Genomic DNA, 20,047 nt, shown 5'->3' with positions numbered 1-20,047 from the left:
TGCACACCATTTTTAAATTATCTTCCAAGTGGCACCATCTGACTTCTAACAATGTAGGTTTGGCAAGACATTAAAGAAGTCATGTTTATGACAGCAACGTGCAGGCAAAGCTCAGTTGTTTTCTTAGGTGTTTTCATTAGTCCTCAGCTGTTCTTACAAACACCTGAGCAGCTCTGTTGCTGCTTTGCCCTCTCAGTACCTGTTCTTTGTCACTTAGATAAGTCATTAGCTATTTTTAAGTACAACTACCAGCTGTTCAACCTAACACGGTGCTTCCATTTACAATTTTCTGATGACTGTAAGGGTAGACAGAAAAGAAAAATCTTTGCTGTAAAATACACATCACTTTATACCAAGGGAGAGTGAGCATTCGTCTGAAGTGACTAGCTAGGATGACAGCTCCACAGCAAAATATATTCTCATTTCAAGATCCCCACAGCTACTTTGAATTTAATTGCATCAAAGACCACCACGATTTCTTTCTCAAACATATGAAGTGTAGCACCAAAGATGCAACTATTGAAGAAAAACAATCTTTGGTTGCTAACGTGTTGAAATCTTTTAAAAGGAACCAAAAGGCAAAAGGAAGCGTGACTGTGCACCAACGGGGAGTTACTGATTGTGATAAATTGCAAAGTTAACAAATGAAGCTATCTGCAGGGCACAGGGCTGTGCATGAAAAATGTGCCCCTGTTCCAGGTGGTGGAAGAGAATTGGGCACAGTAGGTAAACTGGTCCCAAGCTGTACTTCAGCAGCAGCGGGGACAGATCTGACACCTTATAAGTGTACAACCAAAAGTTCTAAATACTCTTACCTTCTGAGAGATGGGCACGTGGAAACAGAATTCACCAGGCATAAAGAAGCACTGCAACTGCTAACAGCCACGGTGATCTCATTCTGCAGGTCAACTGTGCAATGGTTTGAAGGGTGAAATTCTCTGTATGTAAAAAAGATACAAGATTCTCAATGATTTTTGCAACTTTTAATGCAGAAAATTCCTCCCCCCCCAACTAGGTGACATTACCCAGGAAACTTTATATTTTATAACTAGACAGCAGCGAATGGTTGAACAAATGGTAAAGCATCAGTTACAGACAGGTAATAGTGGGTTTGTTATACACATAACCTGAACATGTTAAATGAGAAATGCTGAACTAGGAGGAAGTAAACAAAAGTTACTAAATTGTGCTACTCTAACACTTCCCATTCTGACAGAATGCATGAATCATAGATAAGGATGAATATTCGTCACAGCTGTGATTTCAGCATCAAAAAGAAATAATTTTAGCTCAGATTCTACGGGAATTTCCAGAAAATTTGTCAGTTCAGCCAACCGGATACCAAACTTCTCTGTGATCTTCTGCAAATGTAGCTGTATTTGGGTACGAACCTGCAATGCAAGAAGCACTCACTTTTGTAACCACATTGATGACTAACATGGCTGCATCCTGGTGTTCTGTTGGATGAGGCCAAAGCACTCCACATGCTGGGACACCAGGCTGTGTTTTGATGGGTTTTTAGTGCTTTTAAGCTGATGCGTGCACAGAATATTTTTAATTTGAAAAAGCTACAGAAATATGCAAATACAAAAATGCTGAACTGCAGTTTTTCATTTTTGTAATAAAAAACGATGCCCTTACGTTTTCTGCTTTGATAAAGCAGAGTGTTTTTATTCTTGGCAATGACAAAACTCAAGTTCCACCCGCAGTCCTGACTCACTGAGAGCGTATGCTAGGGAAGTGGCCTAGCTTCATGAGCCTGCATTACAAGCTATAGCTGGCAGCAAAAAATGAATAGCTTGTATTCCAAAAAAACAAAGAAGATTCTGGAGTAAACAAAGTATTTGCGAGTTCAGATTGAATTCTACAGCTGAATAGAGGAGATCTGAAATTTGGAAAGTACTGAAAAGCTCAAAGCAAAATATTTTATGTGAAACACAATATTGCATTCAATTCTATGTTAGTTGTAGCTACATTTTCAGTTTAGGCACTAAACTGAAAAACTGACCACAATTCTGATTTAAAAGAATAAAATCCTGCCTTGCAGTGTTCTTTTACAACATGCCAAAACATCAATGAATGCATATCTTAAATCCCCATGAGTTCAGCTGGATTTTCATAATTATCTGGGCAATTAACCAAGAAACAAAATTATAAAATGTCTTTAATAAACTCTAAAATTTTTAAAGTTACTTTCTGGATTACAGTTAAGCCAGTCTAATAGCTCAATGCAATGGGAAGGTGTTGTCCTGCTGGCTCCTCTCCTCCCCTGTTTGGCTCACACTCTGCCTCTCCCTTTTTGCCTTTGGAGCTTGTCTCACTTTGCAGTGATTCAGTTCAAAAAATGAGATAGCAGAGAACCAGCTACACAAAAAACAGCAAGTACTCTTCTGCCAATATAGCTCCCTGAATCAGCTCACCACTGGGTAAAGGACCCAGAGAGTGTGCAGCAGCATCACATGGTTAGGTAAACAGGAGAAAAAAAGATGACTATAAATATAAAAATATTAAAACATCAGTTAATTTTTTCATTGTCTTAGCTCTGGATGGTCTAAGCTCTGATGTCAAACCTTATGATGAGCTCCAGCAGCTCTCTGTTTAAGAATACTTTATTTGTGCCTTCTAGGCTGAGCTCACTCCTTTCAGATACAAACATTTTCTTAAGCTCACTTGACACAAGCAAAACAACTACTTACAGATCAAAAAGTCCTTTAAAGGAAAAAACAAGTATATAGGACATCACAGAGACTGATGTACTCTTATGCATGTTTTGAACAGCTCACAGTTGTTCTTTCAGCCAAGCCTCTTATCACTTATTGCTTCATATCATGGGCTGCATTCAGAAGAAGCAGCTGCACTATTGACCAAGATGTCCACTGCCATGGGTGCAGGCAGGACGAGCTTGCTTTCTGCACAGAGCCTTCATTCTCAAGGAAAGCTACTCAGTGAACAGGATAGGCATTAAACATCAAGTGTTCCACAGGATGATTTTCAGGCATATCACTGGGGTGTGATCCATCAGCTGTTTCACAGCTTGACTTTAGCAAATACAGTTTTTCCTCTGGAAATCCTGCCTAACTGGTTAAAGGGAATTTTCCATCTTCTGCACCAGACCTACAACAAACAGCAAAAAACAAAACACGTCTACAAGTAGCTAAAGCTGACCTGAGACCGTCCCCAGTGCCTCAACTCCTCCTCCTCCCCTCCAGCCTCACATCCTCCTCGCAGAGGGGATTAGAGATCAGATCCAAGGGCCTGCTCCAGAGGGCTCAGCCTGTGTGCTGATGGAGCCCAGGCAGGGGACAGGGCCAGCCCTCGTGGCTGCTTTGGGTGATGGCTTCGTGTTAGCTGGCCTGAGGCACGCAGGAAATCTTCCGCCTAAAATAGGCGCTGTTCTTCTACACCTCCTACTGAACAGTGGGTACGCTTCGTGAACAGAGACTTTTGAAACGGATTCAGAAGAGCTCCGAGGAATGTATCAAAAAGTCCATATGGTTTTGCCAAATCAAGTATGCAGAACTGGGTAAATTTAGCCGTGCGCTTAAGATCTAAAATTTGTCTCGTTTGACCCAACTGGAAGGAACACAGTCATGAGGCACTGCACACACAGCGCTCTAACTTCATCTCACTAAGGTCAAACAGGGATGAGTAACACATTCCTTAATGTGTGGAAACAAAAGGACACCTCATTTACCAGGGAGGTGCAGGGGAACACAAAGCACCACCCAGACAGGTCTCAATAATGCTATTTTCTGTAACGTGTTTAAGGTAGTGAAGTTACAAGTGACAAGTGGTTGGCACTTTGACAGCTGGCCCTGTGTTTCCAAGTTTTCTCCTGCAACCCAGAAGACTGAAAGCTTTGTTTTACACGAAGGCTGAAATTCTGCCTTTCTCAGACAAGACATGGGGTTGTATGAAATATTAAACGCTGCTCATGGTAAAAATCCCAGGTGCCAAACATGGGGGTATGACTGCACAGAACCATGCACAGGATGGCACTCCACCAGGACAGCTCAACCCACACCACAGTGCTGTGGGCCACCTCACTGCCAGACCCCCATCAGTCCTGCAGGCCACAGCCCTGCACTGCTGGCCCTTCTGCTTGCACATGGGCTGAGGTGGAACACCAAACAGCAGGCAACGTTTCTGCACACAAAACAAAACGAAGATGTCAATTTTCTGGTTTAACTACTGGGTCAAAGGAGTGGATAGTAATCAAGCAGCACGCACCATGAATTCACACAGCTGCACAGGTTGTAAGGGTACCTGCAGCACTGATGCATATTTCAAGGTAAGCATGCAAAAGGTGAGACCACCTACACAACTGACCACAAAATGGGGAAACGCAATGCTTTTATAAAAGGAAACACGTGTAACAACAGACCTAAAAGAAACAAATGGAAATATTTTGGCGGTTCAACTCATAGATTTAGGCAGATTTAACTTAATGCTCACTTTTAGTTGTGCTAACCCAGCCCCTTCAGTATGCACATACAGTTAGGATCCATGCAGCTGATGGTCAGGACCTCATTCTGGGAACAGTGAAACCCCACAGGATCCTGCAGGTGGATCCTGGCAGTGAATGAGAAGATAGCTTCATCATCCAAATCCTCTGCAGTTTAAAAAACATAACAATGTTTTTCAAAGATATCAGCCTATGGTTGTAAAACTCTCGTCATCCCCTTTTTCTCCTGAACTTTTAATTCAGTCTCTACATAGCTCTGAAGCAGCAGCAGCCTAATGGGTTCAGTGTTTTCTTACAAGTAAAATGTTGACAGTATATACATTTCCCCATGAGTTGCAGCCTCTGAACACAAGCTTCTTATGCAATCCCTTTTGTTTTGCTTTTGAAAAAATCAGACTCTAATGCTTCCTAACAATATGCACTAGTATCAGTACTAAAAAAAAACATATAGCTCTTTGGGTTATTTTTCCTGTTTTTGTGATGAATACATATACAACTGTGTAGGATTTCCCACATGAAAAGTGTTTGCTGTCATAAAAGGAAGCATGAAAATGGTTTTCATCAGCAGATCTTACAGTACTTTTATGAAGCTCTATTCTTTAGCAGATGAAGAACCTGAGACTCAGGCAGATAAAGTGACTTGCCTAGAGTTACCCAACAAGGTCTTACAAGTTGGATTTCAGCTGCATTAGTGTTTTCCCCTTGTGACTTCAGGACAACATGGAATAAATTCACAATGTGTTAGAACATCAAGAAAGATTTTACAGCATCAGATTGCAAGGGATTATTTGCTGGGAGCAATGTGTCCCCTCAAAAGATGCACCTTGAGAGCTAAGATGGAAGGAGAGAAGGCAGTGGTGGACTAAGTGGGAAGGGCAAAGAGTGCAATGGCCTGGATGCATCTGTCCTGCCTAATGGCAGCTGCAGCACTTTTCCTATCAACTTGGTGGGAAAGTACAGTGCTAATGAAAGAAGTGCACTATGGGTCACTGCATCACTAGCCTGACCCTGTGGTGTGAAAACTACAAATCTGCCACTGTGAGTTTTAAAATGTGCTCCTTGCATAATAAACATCACTTATTTTGATGGAAAAATGACCTGCAGTATCACTGTTAGGTTTCTAAACAAGCAGGTATTTAACCTACATAGTGTCTCTGTGCTTGATAGCAGCACACATCCACGTTGAGCTCTCATACCAGCTCTAGCTCTGCAAAGAGCCCATCCAGCACAATCCATGTTTGGCAGCTGGAAAAAGTCATAACAAACACTTGTATTATTTAGTGTCCTGTAGTTGTGTTAGATTGCGTATCTAGGCAGACACACGGATATTTTTGTTATGTGCCATGCAGTATTTTGTCACCTGTATGAATTGTCCTATGCCTTGCTACTAAAAGAGCAGCTGAAGGATCACACTGCAGAAGAAACACTTGGATGAATCTCTTGTACACCTTGCCAAGCAAGCTTACCCTTAAAGGTAAACTGTGAATCGGAGCAGCTAACCATTAGCACATAGAAGTTGTATTTTATTTAGTTAGTAGAGCAATGCTTCATTTTTCTCTGGTAATTTTCTACATATCTGCACATGTTCTGCACGTACTGTTGTGCTTATTTGAGATTCCCATGATACACAAATACTGCAGTGCAAACAGAGCATGCTGTGAATGCAAGACACATTTTCCCACAGAATTGTTTAAAATATAAACTCAGGGTCTGATTTGCTAAGCATTTGTTTTCTTAACATTTCAATATTTAAAAAGAAAATAGATGGTTCGTACCCAGCAAAACATTCACATTCACAAAAGAACCAATGGTCCCTTTAATTTGTTGCTCAGAAATCTGCAGTACTCTATAAATAAATTTCTGCCTGCTCTTTTGTATTTGTATGAGTAGAAATTCTCAATAACAAAAACTTTAGCACTATATCCTCGAGGTGTGAACCAACAATGAGAGCAGTTATTTTGCCTACTTGCCTGTTTAAACAAAAGAATAAAAAGTCTACGGTATTTAAATCTGCAATATCGAAGTAAATCCTGCTGCTTGACAGGTATTTAATGAAGTACCACAACTCATGCATGGAAAACATGAAGACTACACAGCAGTAAACATTAGCTGGCATGCCTAATACTTCCTGGTGGTCTGAGTTCATAGTTTTATATTTGTATTTCGAGGGCTATAAATGAAGACAGCTTTACATTTGTGCACCTCGTCTTGCTTAAAAACACTCTTGAGCAGTTCTGAAAGTAGAAACTTTGATGCTCAACCCACCCTGCCTTACCAGAGACTAATGATGCACATTTACAGTGCTATCTCAAATGGGAACAACCCAACATTTTCCAGTCTCAATGTACTTGTCACTCCTAGTTGCACGACTGTTTTCATACATCTTAGTGAGCCTTGCTCAGCTACAAATGCAAGTAGTATATATTCCAAATCACATCAGCTTGCAAGAGTTGTTAATTTGCAGCAGTGCTAACAGCCTGTGAAAATGAAAGGTTTGAAGTAATTGTCCCCTCTCCTTTGGCACAAAGCAATTCCCACTGTTGAGGAAGTTCTAATGACAGACTGGGGTGAAATACATAAAAAATGCTGTTTCAGCAAACGGAAACCTGTTGTAAGTAGATGTTAGGGAATAATCACAAAAACACCAAACCTTCAGCTTTGTGAGTTCAACAGAATAATCCATGCAGGACTTATTTGAACATTTCAGCTGAAGGGTACATACTGACTTAACAGATCTGGGAGCTACCTTACCACTACATCACTTTTCTTTGTGTCTGACTCCATTCACTTTTAAGTTCTGCATCCGATTCAAACAAACCAGAGCTAAATTCTTAAAGCTTAGCAGGCTCTATCGAAACTTTCAACTTCTCAATGCCAAAGAAGGTAACATTTGTGAAGGCCACGTGGGGTATTGCATGTGGTAACATTACATATTACATTACATAGATTCATTACAGTGCAGAAGAGAGGTCTGTGAGTCAAGGCTGCATTACTCACGCACGGTGAATGTGTAAGTTCGTTACGCAGGTATCCTCAAGGTAATGTCCAAAGAAAACTATCACAGCAGTGCACAATGTGTGCTGGACAACTCATTTGAGTACTATAGAAATGTTACGGAAATTTTTCAGCTGTTTTTGCTGGAAATCCAGTACTCTAGTACCAGCAGCAGATGCTGTATGCACTCATTTTGAGAAGTGTTGAACACCCAGAGAATGAAGGGAAGTCAACAGCAGCTGTATGCACTCAGCACCTCTGAAAATAGCAGCTACACAGCCTTGAGGTCTTAGGTATTAGGGTTTCAATTAGACAGAGGAACATTAGAACAGATTCATTGTGAAACTACTTTAAAAGCTGTTTAGATACATAATACTCAAATTCAAATATACGCATTTTTCAATTCTTCCAGACTTCAAAGCAAGCACTAAAAAGCACATTTAGTTCAAGTTTCCACAATTTCAGTAATATAAAGCATTAATATATTGCCTTCACGTTTATGCGTAGTGCATATTTTCTCCAAAAAAGTGAGGACAGCTAGGAGCCCTACAGAACATGTATCCAAACTCCATTCTCATTAAGAATTAGATACGTTAGGAGCACAGGCATGTTCCTATTAAACCTCACACCAACAAGCAAAGTATGGCATTCAGCAGGCCTCTCCTGCCTTTGCTTCTTTTTTGGAACTACAACACAGGACAGGTGCTAGGAGTCAGTTACCATCAGATGATAAATAATCACAGACAGCTATTGAACCAGATCGTAAGGAAAGACTTCTGGGATCGGACAGGTCAGGAGATGTAGAGGAAACGTGTTTATTTGCTGTCATCTCTGCTGTGAGCAGCTTCCACAACCGTGTCCATTCTTTGGAATTTTGCCCAAGGTCTGATTTCATTTATGATTCTCAGATCAGGCTAAGGTAAAGCTATTCCAATTATTCAAAACAGCTATTATTGAAACAGGGTCACAAGAGCACTCCCGCAATGCCAAGCAACAGAAGCTCACTAAGGTACACACCCTCTGCACTGCATGGGCAGTATGAGGAACAAGTCTGGCAGAGACTTTCATCAGTCACTTGATTTGTTTCTAAATCCCAAGCAATCTTGTAACGTATCACCTGATAGAAAGCATCTCACAGTGGGATTTTGGGGTGGTTCTGTGTGGAGCCAGGAGTTGGACTTGATCCTTACGGGTCCCCTTCCGACTTGGGATATTCTGTTATTCTATGATACATGTCTGAGCAATAATTTTGATTCATAGAGTTGTTGAAGACAAAAGGAAAAGGGAAAAGACCTCTTTCTTACATTCTGATTCAAGCAACAGCTATCTGAAGCTAACAAGAGGATCAATGCATTGGAACTGGGTCTACCTGGTGATAAAACCTTTTGCAGATCAGGATATAATAACATTCAGTGTATTTATACAAAGTTATTTTGCAAACCAGTCATCTCTGTGGAGTTCATATGCAACCCTGGGCAACAAAGAAAAGAAAGCAAACACTGCAGTCTGTGACCAAAAGCGGAACAAATAGCTCCAATACAAAGCACAGCCAGGGTAGCTCAGCCTCACATCATTCAATCCCTTCATCTGCATTAAGTCATCCTCTGATAGTGGCAAGGGGCAGCTCAGAGTGAAAATGCTGCACAGGAATTTGTACATTGCTTTAACTCAGCTCTCAGGAACAGTGGAAAACTTAAGCAGGAGTAGCAGTAATTCTGCAGATACAAAAGAACACGTACTAACAACAACAACAACAACAAAAAGGCCAAAGAATCAGGAAGTGGAGGAATAAATGACAGTGGTGCAGAGCAGAGACGTGTCTCCTTCCATTTAGACAAGCAGACATACTCTTACAATTTAATGGATTATAAGGACTCAAAGATATTTACTGTCTAGCCACGTAAGTACATTCTAGCTCTTGATATGCTTTTAGCATTGAAACCAGTCATATATTACATCAGTGTTATTCTTGTTTGTTGAAATAAGTGAATAATTTGGGGAGCACATTCAATTCACTGTTTTGACATTCCCTTTTTTCATCTGTTCTCAGTTTCCACAATATGCTGTATGAAAAACTACAGCTGAAGTACAGGGCTGATTGGTCAAGCTGTCTATTATCTTAACTAATTTGACCAAGTGCACACTGAATTAATAACATACAGTCTAAGTTGTTAGGAACACGACATACACAGCCTTTCCATTTCTTGGTATGTGGAGTTCAAGCAATTCAACGGCATAATTGTGCTGTTGATGGTTTCCCTCTTATTCTTCTTTTGAAAAAAAAAAACAAACCAGAAATGGATAGAAATGTTGCTTCTATTGCTGAAGAGCATACTTTCTGAAGTTACTGCTTCTGGTATTTGGTGGCGTAGCTTCTAAACCTATTTTCCACATTTAAAACCATTATTTTTTTTTCTATTACAGAGCCTACAATTCAGCTAATCAGAGGTAGCCATTGGAAACAGAAACATCAGCCATTTCAATTCCCATAATATTGACTTGAAACAAAATACAACAGTGTTTACTTTATTGCTTTGGTGTGGGCTGGTTTGTTTGCAGTCAAACTGTAATTTATACTGGCTCCTCACATATTGATATGTTGAGGAAATAAATAGTAAATACTATTTCCAATCCATCTGTTTCACTTGTTAGAAAAACAACAGTCAGAAGCTTTTCAGAATTGTGTTTTTCCCATACTAAACCAAACAGCGAACTGCATTTCTGTGATGCTCGCAGTGCTCAGGGTGTAAGTCTGGATGAAACGTGGCTCAGGCTGAGCTCCCAGCTCTCCCCTGGCAGAGGTTTGCAGTTTGCAGTGACAAATGTCTGGAGGAGACCCATGGCATCTGCGAGCCTGGCGAGAGCCGTCACAAGCTGCGGTTGGCTCTCCTCGCTGCTTCTCTGTCTGACACACGGCTGCCATGGAGAGGAAATGGCACACACCTAGCTAAGAGCTTTCTATTAGCCTTGCTATGAGAGAATGCAGCTGGCTCTCCCATCATTCACCTGCCGCTTGTGGAGTGGAGATGCTGCCTGTAGATACAAAGAGATTTCTGCCTTGTCTTCAATTCTTCACAGGCAAAGGAAGGCCCTCGTCTAACAGTAATGCACAGCTTATGCAGACTGCCTAACGTATGACCCAGTGCCAGACTGCAGCATGCTGAAAAGGGCTCTACTGAATCAGAAACACTTCTGAAGAAAGCAGCCCGGTTAACTACATTCAATTGCAGCCGTGTCACTGGCTTCAAGCAAGCATAATACCACAGTACAGCAGCCTCACAATGAGTTGGTATGCAGCCACATTTTTCTGGCATTCAGCAATGCCACCTTCTAGTAAACACCATATAAACACTCTCAGTAATAAGTTGTATTTAAATATAAAGCTGACAGAACACTGTTAAAAATCACAGAATCGTGAAGGGTGGAAAAGAACACCAAGATCCCCAAGTCCAACCTCACCTATCCCACCATGCCCACGTCCCTCAGTGCCACATCCCCACAGCTCTGGGACACCCCAGGGATGGTGACCTCACCCCATAGCAGTTGTGCCATTGCTTGACTACTCTTTGGAGAAGAAATTGCTCCTCACACCCAACCTTCCCATTTTGACTACCGGGTCACAGACACCACAGAGGGCATGGCACTTGTTTGGCCTGTTGAGCTGATTAGTTCAGTAAGAAAAACAAAGCTTAATTAAAAAAAAAAAAAGAAAAGATGGCTTACAAGTGCTCAGGTGTATGCCAGAGCTACCAGGAAGCACGCAGTTACTGGCAAGAGGAGGGGGAAGGGGAGGAGGGGGGAACACTAAGCCTTCCTTCTGGTACCAGCCCACGAGACAAGACAATGGAAAACTGTATCCATCAGGATTTCTGTTCTGCTTAAAGACAAAATAACTTGGAAAAGCACATTTCTTTTCTTGGGATGGTCATTTTCTGAACCTGAGTTCATATATATATCATTATAGCCAATAAGCTCAAGAGGAATAAAGGTATTTGTTGATTCTTGTGCTTTGAAGAGCGCAATTACACTGCTTTCCACATATAGGCCAGCAAGGCAGTACCTTCTTTTAAATACTGAAACTGTCGTGGTGGAGATGAGTTTTACATTTGAACCCTGAGGTATGTGATGAGCTAATCTGAACCACTGGATTCACAGAGCTGTTGCTGAAGCCAGTAAAAATATTTCATAATGACTTCTTGCTTTTTTTTTTTTTTTTTTGCCAATAACAAAAGCCATCGTGCTAAAGCTCAGAAAGATGCTGCTTTTCAACACTTTGAGAACAAATGCTGACCTAACTACCAACAGTACTTGGAACAGTAACCAATGGCAGGAAGTTTCTCACATGTAAGTTACCAGCATTGGAACTCCACGTTTTGGATATTCACCAGACTTCTGCTAACAGGAGATAGCTGATTTTATTTTCTTTCTGTGATTTTGAGCATTCTCCTACCACACACACTCAGAAGAATTTTCCAATGTATTTTAAGTGTACTCTGTATAAAAACTTACATTCCATATGATACAAACTGACAAATTTTTGCATCTCTTTTTTGTAGCCTGTCTTGGTCAGCAGCAGATCTTTTTTAAAAAAGAGTTCAATATTTCTTTTTGTTTAATTTCCAGTCCTCAAACAATAGATTAAAATACACAAATTGGCTACAGCTGTATATCCCTCTCAATCCTGATAACTCCTCCATCTGGGATCGTTGTCTTTTTCTCTTTTGACTTCTGTAGACAGAAATGCAATACTTTCATCTGCATCTACTGCTAAAAGCCATTTATCCCCAGCCACAGACCAGCCCCCATGTGTCTCATTAAGCACAGTTACATCTGGCTCTTAAAATCCCAACCAGACCATTTCTTGCCTAGCAGTAGCATACTGATGAAAGAAGCACTCTTCTCATGGCTTTGTTAATGACACATGGTCTTACTCCATTATTTGGGGAGGTTGGACTTCAACAGCACCTTGCTTTTTAAAAACCGACTGCCTTAGTACAGACATTTTTTAAATAATGTTTTGTTGTTGTTTTTTTTTTTTTCATAATGAGAATAATCAAATTTAACTAAAGGGTACACAGAAAGTAAACCATTGCATTGTGGATTAATTCAGCTGGGTGGTGGTGGACTGGCTGTTGGGATTTTTCTTGAAGCTCCTCCTGAAGTCAATCAAGAATAGCTACATTCTCAAGAAGATCCTAGCAACACTGGGAAGGCATGAAAACCATCCAGTGCCATCAGCCTTCATAAAGTTGGATGATTTGATCACAAGTAACTAGCATAGTACATCACCACAGTCTAATTAAATATAATTAATCAACTCTGAGCCAATTACTTCCAAAAGTCACCACTGGGCCTTCTCAGGTGGCAGGAATGTCAGGAATGCCCGATTCTGGCATGCAGGAAGGAATTCCAGACTATCTCCTACCATTCATACTGGCTTCTGTTCAAGAGCTTCCATTGGATCAATCCTGTGGCAACATAAACTAAACTGAAAAAAACAAGAAAGGAGCAGGCAAGCAGGAACCCAGCCCCAAATCACTCAGGATTTCGGAGGAGCAAATAGCATCTTGTGTCATGCTACATGCCAACAAGTAGCTCTACCTGCAGGCACAGCATCCTTACCACAAGAAGCTCTCTGCAGTCAGCTTGCTGTGCTATTGGAACCAGCTGTACATTCTACGCAGCTCCTACAGGTTGCTCTATAAAAAACTAGTTGTATTAGCCCAACCTAGTGCTAATAAAAAAAAAAAAAAAGGTCAGGTCTGTCCTAAAAGTGAATCGCCACAATTTATCTTTGCTAAAGCAGATGGGAAAAGCAGGATCTTGGATGCTTCTGTAGGAGTTTAGAGCCAAGTGCTCACGGTCTAGCAGATCTTGAGCTTTCAAAACATGGCATTCAAATAATGGACAGCTGACAGAACTAAGCAAAGCTCTGATCCCTTCATAAAACATGCCACCACTGTCAATATTAACTGGATTGGCTAAATGTATGTCACTACCTGAAAACATCATGGCAGCCTCACTAGCAATCTGAAGAGCACAAAGGAGACCAGTCCACCACAACATAAACAGTATCAGAACAGGCCGAAAATTTTCCATACTATGGGGGATATTGCTAATCCAACAGCATTAGCATCAACACAGCTTCAAAATAAGTTCCTTAATTTTATTCTATGATGAACATTAAGGTTGCTTAGATGACACCAACGATCTTTCTAACAATTAGCAAATATCATCTATCATGTACAAACAGTGAGACTGTTAAAGAAAAAGAGACATTACATGAATATGATCTGAAGAAAATCTGTCAAAGGAGTACCAATCAGCTCCACGATGGCTGGTCCTAACAAGCCAACAGATATAGTGAGCCCATTATAAAAGTAGTAGCCTGAAGTACCCTCCTCCTGCCATTCAGAGTCACAAGCCAGAAGAAGGCTCAATTTAGCCCTTTGAAACATTCCTCTCCACCCACAAAAGCTGCAACTTTCATCTGAGAAATTCTGCCTGTGGTACAACCAGCAAATTCCTCAGCTGGAAACAAAGGAGCATTGCTGTCATCCAGCAGCTGTGGGCTGAGGAACTTCCTGCCTCCAGCCAACAGAAGAACTCCCCAGCTAGTGCTGCAATCAGCATTTACCAACCTACTTCCCATTCTCTGTTCTATGGCCAAGCTTGCCTCCAGCTAGAAGGAAAAGTAGGCAGCCTCCTGCAAATTTCCCTTTCTTATATTTATACGTGCACATAGCAAGCAAGAACTCAGGAAGAAAGAATAATCAGACAAGGTCATAATCATAATAATCATAAGGTCCATCTGACCTCTTTTTACTTTAAATCTTTATTCTGATTTCATCCATTACTATTTTTCCTATTCACCATCAGCTATCATGACGAACTTACAGCATGAAGACATTCTCTATCTCTGACATCACCCTCAAAAATCCCCAGTAACTCTTCTTCCCTTTTTTTTCCTGTCAGACAAAAGTTTGCAAGATCCAGACCTTTTTCTGGAGATCCTGAGATCCTCCTGTTCAAAAACAAATTGATAACATTCAATACATGCATCCAGAAAACACTCACTTAAAAGAAATGAATCTACCCCGATGCTTAAAGCAATAAGAATGCTGCAATTTGTTGCTTGTAGCTGGCTAGGACAGACAAGCAGAGGACAACTCTCTTTTCTTTCTTTGACCCAGACAGACCTCTATTTGCAGTAGGTATTTTGTGCTATACTCCCTGAGCATTCTCCTGGCTGTTCCTAACTGGTGTGAATAACACTACCTGGTTCATTATTCATTTTTCCTTGAGATTGCAAAACAGAAGGAAGGAAAAAAAAAAAGAAAAAAAAAGTGCTCCTGAATATCACGCCAGAACACTGAACACAAACCATCTCAAAAGTTAAGCCTAAGCTTTACTCAAATGTCTTAAAATCTACTTCTTCTGCTGATGCCTACTACAAACTGAGCAACAGATGATGGTTGGCAAAAGGCAAAATAGCCAGAAATCACGTAAGCCTTGTTTTGTACATTACTCTGAGCAGTGCAAACATACGACCATAATTCTGGCAGGCACTGGAGATCCAGATTCAAGCAAACCCAGTGCTGCAGTCTGTGAAGTCCCCCTGGATAATCAGGAACATCACAAAGAATTTATAAGCTTCCTCAGTTATTCCAGTGCTCATGAAAAAGTGCCAAACCTTCAGCCACCAGGGTTTATTTGTTTTCCAATACATTTTTCCATGGAAATGGATATTTAACCTTTTCAATTTTATATCCAATTACACCAATTACACTGTGTATATATAGGTGCTCAATTTTTAGAAATGGATTTTTTTCAAACAGTTCAGGGAAAAAACTTGGAGTTACATGCCTATAGTAGGACTAAATAACATAATTGCTTATCATGCATATTTAAATGTTAATTTTGCTTGAAATATTTAGATGATTTCCTCATATCTATGAATAAATAATCCCATGCCTACATGTACATTATTTGTATGCACAGAAAAAATATAGCTATCATTCTTAAAACTTTATTTCCATCATCCAGCAGGTTACAACCACCCAGTAGAGAAGAGGGAAAGGACATGAAATCTAATAGATCTTCCTTCTAACAGATGATAATGTTCTGGTATTTTTTTAAATCCAGGTAATACGTGGCTGATGCCCACATGCACTGCATTACAGACTGCTACTAACTGAAATTTTGCTTTCTCAGAGGAGTTTGTCAAGATCTGTAAGAAAATTACATATGTTAACACTTTAAAGATATTCAGAAGAACTATGAAAATCTTCTTATAGCAGTCCCTCAACGTCAACCACAGCAAAAGTAATTGCTAGGGCAGTGCAACATATAACAGTCCTGAGATCACACAGTTCCTATGTGCAAATGAGCAAAAGGGGCAAGGAAAGCCTCTCATGCTGTTCATACAGACCAAAAGAATCACGTCTGTTTAACCATTAGGCATTATATAGCAATGCTGCTTCTGCCCAAAGCCAGGCTGAAGATCAGAAGTCCAGTTTTCAAGGCCGTGCAAGATGAAACACTGAGGAAGAAATAAACTGGATACAGGCTTGCACATTCAAACAAAATCTACAAATGCTGTTTCTCCTACTAAAGGAGGCATCAAAGAACAACTTATATTCTCTCAATCTTGCCAAAAAGGTGTGCAAGTTCTCTTGCCCTTTCCTTTTCTCTTCTTTCTCTATTATTTCTGAAGTTCATGCTGAGCAGTGTTTCATCTTGCATGGCCAACCCTCACACCATCAGTAATTTCTGTAATGCCATGTGAAGCTTCATGTGTCGTGGGATGCAGTCAGTTTCCTCTGCCTTTGGGACTGCTGCCTGGTCTGTGACATCTGTTAAAAAATGCTACTTGTGTCTAATGGAGACTAGCTTAAAAAGACTGTAATTAAGGATATACCACTACTGCGTTCAGCCCAGGAAGCCAGGTCATTTCAGGTTCCCAAAAATAGAAAGTGACAATGCAGTAAAAAAAAAAAAAAGACTCAGATTTTTTGTTGCACAATCTTTCTCCTCCTGTTCTTGATTTAATGCCAACGTAACCAAAAGATTGACCTACAAGAGCTCAGATTTCCTTCCTGTTTCTTCACTCCCATCTCCAAGTTTCAAATTAGTAAATTTATGTTATCTGCAAACCCTTCTCTTAAACACAGTTACACACACTGTTGAATGAATCAGCAGTAAAAGAATGAGCTAACTCCCACAAAACACCATCGAAGGTTATATCAACATAGCGATGGCTCTTTAGCATGGTTTCCTAAGAAAACAAAGCTAATGTAAATGTTAGTGTCGTCTTCTTAGCCTGTTTTCCCAATTCAGCAGTAATTTTGAACCATGGACCAATTTCAACCCTACTGAATCATAGAATCACAGAATGGCCTGGGTTGCAAAGGCCCACAGCGCTCATCCAGTTCCAACCCCCTGCTGTGTGCAGGTCACCAACCAGCAGCCCAGGCTGCCCAGAGCCACATCCAGCCTGGCTTTGAATGCCTCCAGGGATGGGGCATCCACAGCTTCCTTGGGCAACCTGTTGCAGTGCCTCACCACCCTCTGGGTGAAAAACTTCCTCCTAATATCCAACTTAAACCTCCCCTGTCTCAGTTTAAAACTATTCCCCTCGTCCACCCACACAAACAGCTGTTCCCCCTCCTGTTTATACACTCCCTTCAAGTATTGGAAGGCCACAATGAGGTCTCCCCAGAGCCTTCTGTTCTCTAAACTAAACAAGCCCAGTTCCCTCAACCTTTGAATGAAAGGATGGAAATCTCAATGCCATTAAGGACAGCTGGAAAGTAAATCAGAGGTGCTCAAAACACTGCCCTGCTGTAAGCATCAGACTCCAGCGAAAAGTGCCAAGCTGAAGTTTCCTTAATTACCACTATCATCAGTTATAACTCCATTCATTTCAGAAAAACTCAAGTTTGACCATATCTTGAACAGGACCAGAAGCACTCAGTTGTTGGGTTTCATGAAGAACCCATCAGGAAGAGTTGAGAGGCAGCAACTCACAGCTGCCAGTTTAGTCTCTGGACTAAACACCATACTTATTTCACTTGCTTGCTACAGACAAGAACAGGCAATTCACAGACATGTCATCAGTCTGGAAGATTTTATTTGGCAACATATTTCATTTACCTCAAGCTCCACAATATCTTGGACCACAGAATTTGTTATTAATATGACACTAATCCTCAAGGGTGGACTCACTGTGACACACTCATGCAGCCATGTCCTGAAGTCAGATTGCATCTAGTAGGCAAGCACAGTCACAGTAAGGCTTTTGAGGAAGTTTGAGTTCCTGAACAAAATGAAGACAAGCAGCCATCTACACCGGTACAAGAAAATCCCATAGCATGCTCTGCTCAGAAGGGCTGGCTTTACCCTGACACCACAGAGACTCTTGCCAAAAAGGGCTCCCTCTTGGAACTTTCTACCTTCAGTGTCATCTCTCTCCCTTCCTTCTGATAGCACTCAGCTCACTAGCAGTAAAAGAGCCACCTTGTTGGCTTCTCAGCATGGCAATAGTGCTGCATTTTGACCTCTTTCTGAAGAGCAGGAGTATATTAATTTCTAATGGCAAGCCCTCACTGCATATTAATAAGTCAGCAAATGAATAGCACATACTTTATTATTTGTACTGCAGCTCACACAACAAGCCAAGGTGACAGACAAGTGCTGGAAAAAAAATTAAACTATATCAAAAAGCTTACATATGCTCCAAGTTACTGAAAAACACGCTCCATCCAGGCAGCTATTTTAGGCTTCCATAAACCGACAGGTGTCTACATTATGCTTACATTATAGCCCTTAATCTATGAAATTGGATTTGCAGCCAGCGCTTCGTGAAGAATGAATGTGCCTAACAGCCACAAAGACCTATATTCTATATTCTCTGTACGTTTAACTGGCATGAATTTGTAGGACATGGACACAACAGAAGTGTCCACATGCTCCTTTTAAATTTTTTCCAAGTTTTAATGGCCACAAAGTAGAAGGAGGGTTGGTTTTATTTCTTAATTATTGTTTTGTGTGTCCTTGTACTTAAGCAAAGCTTTAGCAATATGTTATTTTTCCTTGGAAAGCTGAGATGCAACCAGCATATTTAAATAGCAAACAAACTGCTATTAGCTCAAAGAGAATCTAACAGCTAATGATTCAAGCATGGGTTAAATAAAAGCATTATCAACAGTTTCCCTATTCAGTATGTCTGTTTTGACTGTAAAAACAAAAACTCACCAGCTGTACAGAAAGGATTTTTCCTGCAGTCTCCAAACAGAGCAGATTATTTCACCACAAACGTTGGCAAGTCTTTGTCTGACACACAGAACTCCTTACTTGGTCAAATCTCTTCATCGAGGACCTGTTAACAGAAAACATTTGGAAGGTTTTACTTATTCCAGATAATATATATGGATTAAACCACTGTAAATTATTGCTAAGTTCAAGCTCTCTGGAGAATTCAACGCTGAACACTGTGCTATTTCATCAGGATGATCCCTCAAACTATCTCTGGAATTAAAATTAGCTGTTTCACTATCAGTTTCCTACTGAATCCAAGTTACCAAGTACTCTTTATCATGTGAACTTCCACACGTCCTTCTCCAGACCCTAAAACACAACCAGCAAAACAGTGACTTTTCAGCAGCATGACGTTTTTTTCACAGAATCACAGGTTGGGTTGGAAGGGACCTCATGGATCACAAAGCTCCAACCCCCCCACCACATGCAGGGTCACCACATTTCATACCAGCCCAGGCTGCCCAGGGCCCCATCCAACTCCTGGCCTTGAACACCTCCAGGGATGGACGGGGCATCCACAGCCCCTCTGGGCAGTGTCATATTGTTATCTTCCTTTTGAAATAATGAAGCTGACTTGTGGAATAGGTAATTTCAGCCTAGGTACCAACCACCAGATCAGACTGCCTGGCTATTGATGCTCTAGGAAGATTCTTTCCTTCTTATTGACTGTTACGAATTTCTACATCATTGTGTGACATAAACATCAAAGGTGAACAAAGAAGAACTCACAAATTTTATAACAAACACTTAGCGTAACTTCTCAGTGGAAGATACAACTCCTGCCTGACCTTATGATCTCTGAACTGGAATGAAGGTTGGATTTAGCAAGCAGAAGGAAAAAAAAAAAATAAAAGGAAAGAAATTATGCTTTATTCCAGCAAAAGCATTAATTCTTTTTGCCGTTTTAGGAACTAGTTACTTATTTCCCTTAAGAAATTCAGCAGTAAGTAGAGATTGCATAATTCTAAGTAACAGAAAGGAAACTTTACTTTGTTTTTATTAGGATAAAGGAGTTACCATCAAAACAAATCTCTAGAACAGATTCATTTCTTATTCCCCAAATATGGAATGGAAGGGATGCATCCTTCACCAGGCTTCTTTGAAAACTCAAAAAGGTAAAATATATGCATCTGTCTAGCACACTCAGATGTTTTTCTTAAAATTCTAAAGGAAAACAAACATTAAATGATAAAGTAATCTCTTAAAGAAGTCTTCTGCCTCTGTGAATCCTTCCAGAAACACGAGGCAGCGTTCTGAAGTGCGGGAAGC

The 20,047-nt window shown here is 40.6% G+C and overlaps 1 long non-coding RNA gene across 7 annotated transcripts in view; it reads right to left on the bottom strand.

Annotated features, from left to right (window-relative positions):
- The window catches only part of LOC149917173 (uncharacterized), a 426,137-nt gene that overhangs the window by 337,417 nt on the left and 68,673 nt on the right, over positions 1–20,047 (bottom strand). For 4 of the 7 annotated variants that reach the window (XR_016468095.1, XR_016468100.1, XR_016468101.1 and 1 more), the window contains 2 exons: positions 18,716–18,839; positions 816–938 (listed from right to left, as the gene is read on the bottom strand). This is a non-coding gene — a long non-coding RNA (uncharacterized LOC149917173). Of the gene's footprint in view, positions 1–815; positions 939–1,263; positions 1,392–4,343; positions 4,613–17,626; positions 17,729–18,715; positions 18,840–20,047 lie in introns of those variants that run through there. The other 3 variants (XR_016468098.1, XR_016468099.1, XR_016468097.1) reach the window with 3 other exon arrangements.

The sequence above is a fragment of the Phasianus colchicus genome, chromosome 7, assembly GCF_987193195.1.
Source record: "Phasianus colchicus chromosome 7, bPhaCol1.hap1.1, whole genome shotgun sequence".
Classification (NCBI taxonomy): domain Eukaryota; kingdom Metazoa; phylum Chordata; class Aves; order Galliformes; family Phasianidae; genus Phasianus; species Phasianus colchicus.
The sequence above is the reverse complement of the archived record's forward strand: the minus strand, read 5'-3'. Positions and strand labels throughout refer to the sequence as shown.